At 50.4% G+C, this 4,452-nt stretch overlaps 1 pseudogene; it reads left to right on the top strand.

Moving 5' to 3' along the window:
- Positions 1–2,435: 2,435 nt before the first annotated feature.
- On the top strand, positions 2,436–3,553 carry LOC102873784 (annotated as a pseudogene).
- The last annotated feature ends 899 nt before the right edge of the window (positions 3,554–4,452 follow it).

Below are 4,452 nucleotides of genomic sequence, written 5' to 3'. Positions count from 1 at the left end.
GCCAATAGAGCCTGGCGGTAGACGCGGAGTCTCTCCTTACCTTCTGCTGTGTTGTAGTCCCACTCGGGTCGGCTGAGGGGGAAGGCAAGGTCAATAGCTGTTTGAATTGTAGTCGGGACGCCTGTGGGGCCCAGAATCAATTTCTGAGCCTCCAGAATGATTCTTTCTCTTTCTTCAGTTGTGAACAGTACTTGTAGCAGTTGCTGGCAATCGTCCCAGGTGGGCTGGTGGGTAAAAAGAACAGTCTCAAGAAGGTTAATCAGCTCTTTAGGATTGTGGGGGAAAGGAGCATTTTGAGATTTCCAGTTGTAGAGATCACTAGTGGCAAAGGGCCAATAATGATACAGCTGGTCTCCATTCGCCTCTACAGGCCCTGCAGCCCATAAAGGAAGGACTGTAGAGTCTGCTTCGAGTGGGGGGCCTCTTTGAAGGGCTCCTCTAGTATTTTGTGCGGGGCCAGTAGCCGATACCAATGGAGCCGGGGGCCTGGATGGCGGCTTGGGTGCCATTGATCCAGGCTCCGGCTGAGGCCCTGGCAGCCTAGGCCGCGGTTGAGGCCCCAGCAGCTGGGGTGGTGGTGGGTAAGGAGGAGGGAAGATAACGTTTTCCTCAGCCCCTCCCTGTAGGATAGGGTAAAGAGGCGCAGACGGCTTCAGATTCTTTTTCGACCAGAGTTTTTCTGTTGTAGTTGTCATGAGGATCACCTTCTGTGGAGAAAGAAAAGATTTAAGCCAAGAATGCAGGTTAGTAACTAAATCCTTCCAGACAGTGATGTAAGGGACCTGGTCAGGGTGTCCACCCTGTGGCTGGAAGACAACTTTCTCCACAGCAGTAACGGTTGGAAGGTCGAAAGTCCCTTCCGGCGGCCATCCTATATCAAAGGCCGGCCATTTTGTGCTGCAGAAAGTGGTTAGTTTCCCTTTGCGAACCTCTACCGACAGATTATGGGCTCGCTCTCTAGCATCCTTAAATGTCCAAGTACCAGGTCTAGGGGGGTGGAAGTAGTCTGTCCCATTACGTCCGTCAACAGTAAGTAAAGACAAAGACACAGACAGATAAATAACAAGTAAAACAGACAAGCAAAACAGACAAGTCTTTCAGCCTTCCTCTGTAAGCAAGGCTCGAAGCTGAAACCGGTGAAGAGCGGTGTCTCTGAAAAACCTCAACTTCCTCTTCGTACAGAAGCCTGGTGTGAGGTTCTTTACTCTCACCCAAGCACTCAGATATAGGGCTCAGAACATCTTCCGAGCCCCCGCAGTGGTGGCCCCCCAGCGTGTCCGCCTTAGCTACGTTTCACTGCTCCGAATTCAGAAAACAACATGAACAGTTCGGTATAGAGCAAAAACACAGATAGACACACTCACCCATCTGGCCAGCAGTTCATCCCTCCTGTTAGGGGTCCTTGGGGTTGTGGGGGGATCCCGTACAACCCCCAGATGTTGTGCCCCAAATCCAGTTTCCCCCCAAGTCACCAAGGAGCCGACACCGATGCAAGGGCAAGAGGTGATTTATTTCAGATTCGAATCCAGGCCTTGCTCAAACTGTTCTGGGCTGTCCCGCCTATTTAAAGGGGAAAGCCTGCGAAAACAGGATGATACAGGATTGGCTGGTTCAAAGGAAGGGCGCGAAAACAGGGCGATACAGGATTGGCTGATGTTTGGGTGGGGGCTCTTTTCCCCCTTCCCCCACCGCTTTCAGTTTACTGCTCTAGAGGCTTATACGTTTTAAAATGACGTATTGGTTACAAAATGGAGTCCCTCACTGTACACAGGGTCGCTATGAGTCACAGGCGACTCGAAGGCACACAGCAACAACTGCAATAGTGTTTGGCGTGTATCAAAAAGTAGCACTCGACAGCAGCGAGGCGGTGGAACAACGGAGAGCCAGGCAGGCGGGCCTGGACACGATGGGGCCGAGGCAGCGGGGCAAGCTGAGAGGCAGGGCAAGCTGAGAGGCAGGGCAAGCTGAGCGGAGGCCCGAGCCCAGAGCGGAGCATGCTGGGCCGCAGGAGGAGGCAGCAGGGCCGATTGAGCAGCGGCCTGAGCTCAGGGCGGAGCACACCAGGCCGCAGGGAGAGGCAAGTGGCCACCAGCAGAGGGAGGAGCAAAGCAGTGCAGAGGAAGAGCAGCATCCCTTCGGGTGGGGAGCGCGCCCGCTGCCGCAGGGACCTCCCCGCGCCGGCCCTTCAGGTGGTGCTGCCTTCCCCGCCCTGGGCTGGCGGCAGCCCTGCCCGGACTCTCAACGAGATTTCATGGTCCTTTTAAGCAAGGTTTTATGCTTCTGAGATCGTAAGTCTCGGTTGAGATTTGAAAACTTTGAAAATTCCTGCAGCTTCAGAGGTGTAATCAGCTGAAAAAAAAGCAATCTTTTTTGACAAGTTCTGCACTCTGCCATTTGACTCTGTAACTGTGTGTCAGAGAAGGACTCCTTGAAAGATGACAGTAGAAGTTATTGTTGTAGCAAAGTGGGACGGCACTGCCCGGCCGGATCAGGAACTTGACATCGAGAAGAATCCTTTGGCTGCTGGATGACTGACTCCAAGACGTGGGTGGCAGGGGAGGAAGGTGGCCAACAAGACAGGCTATGTGCCGTTCAATTATGTGAAAGAAAGAACAGTTTGAAGAAGATCTCACCAGTGAAAAATTTTAAAGACACTCTTGGCCTTGGTAAAACAAAAGGAAGACAAACGCACAAGATGTTTCCCCTTTACGCCCAGATGCAGAGTACCCCTCCAATGGAAGCAGTGCTGACCGAATTTATGACCTCAACATCCCAGCCCACTTCGTGAAGTTTGCCTGTCTCGCTGAGCGGGAGGACTAGCTGTCCTTGGTGAAAGGGCCCTTGTCATCGTCATGGAGAAGAGTAATGATGGCTGGGGGCGAGGCAGCTACAACGGGCAGACCAGTTGGCTTCTTCCAAGCTGTATCATGGAGGAAGTGGACAAAGTGACTACAAATTTCCCAAGCTTGCTGATCCATGAGCAACAGCCAAGGAAGGCATGATGGTCCTCCATGTGATTCAGACACTGTATCCATTCAGCTCTGTGATTGAAGAGGACCTGAAATTTGAGAAAGGAGAAACTATGGAAGCGATTGAGAAACCCTATAATGGCCCAGAATGATGGAAATGTAAACATTCCTGGGGGGCAGATCGGCCTTGTTCCCCAAAACCACGTGGTGGTCCCCAGTGATGGGCCAGCCTTGCACCCTTCTCATGCTCCTCAGATAAGCTACACCGACTCCTCGACCACTGGACAGTTCGCTGTCAGAAAGTGGTATTATGGGAAAGTGACATGATACCAGAGAGAGTGTGCCCTCAAGGAGAGAGGTGTGGAAGGGATTTCTTCATTAGAGACAGTGAATCTTCACCCAGTGACTCTCTCAAATCATTAGGGAAGAGCAAGCATTTCAAGGTGCAGCTCGGAGGCAATGTCTACTATCTGGGCCAGCAGTGGTTTCACACCATGGATGAGTTGGTGGAACACTACAAAAAGGCACTGATCTTCACCAACGAACATGGGGGAAAGTTGTATCTTGTCAAAGCACTTAAGTGACAGCTGAGGTGGACTCCCCTTCCCAGCCTGACCCCTTCCAACTACAGGCCTTAGGTCCAGCACTCACTCACATCACGGAGCTCATCTACCCAAGAGAGACATCGAAGCCACTGGCTCCACTTGCAGGGGACTCCTCTTGAAGAAGGCTGCGCTGTGTCGGGGACTCATCCTTATTGGGTTCCTTTGCTAATTTTATCTTTTTATTCAGTCTGTTTTTGTTCTGTGTGCCTTAGGTTTAGGCAGCCATCCCAAGCACTTCCAACCATGCTCAAGGCCACTCTCACTACTTGCTAGGTTTCTAGAATTTGGAGATTGGGGGAGGGGGGCTAGTTTGTTTACTTTATTATTTTTTAAAATGTTAGTCTGTTCAGCTCATCCATGCTAACAGAAATCTTCATCAAAAAGACCTGAGGCACAGTTTGAATGTGCTGAGGCTACAGTTGAGAGAAGAGAGTACATTCAAGAAGCTGTGACCTGAGATCTGGGGCTTGCCCGCCAGGTAGCAGCACCCCACGTCCCAACAGCACTCTCTCTACTGTCATTTGCTCTTAGGTTGGCTCCCAGACGTCACAAAGGGAATGCATTTTGGGCTGCACTTGCAATAAAAAAAGAATATCCTTGAAACGCAGTCTGCAAAAGACAGAACCTTTGATTCATAAAGATAGAATGTCTTGGTAGTTTACCTCCAAATGTGCAACATAGTGCATTTTTCCTCTTGCCCTACTGCTTGCTTGAATTTTATAATTACGTATTTCATTCTCAAATTAAGATGTACCTTCAGCTGTTTGTTGACACTAAAACAAATGATTAGGGAAAACAGCTGATCTTTGGAGAAGGGGCGCTACCTATACATACATATATCTCTATCTCTATCTCTATATCTCTATCTCTATCTCTAT

This window comes from Elephantulus edwardii, unplaced genomic scaffold (genome assembly GCF_000299155.1).
Source record: "Elephantulus edwardii isolate Elephantulus edwardi_28Jun2011 unplaced genomic scaffold, EleEdw1.0 scaffold00502, whole genome shotgun sequence".
NCBI lineage: Eukaryota > Metazoa > Chordata > Mammalia > Macroscelidea > Macroscelididae > Elephantulus > Elephantulus edwardii.
The sequence above is the reverse complement of the archived record's forward strand: the minus strand, read 5'-3'. Positions and strand labels throughout refer to the sequence as shown.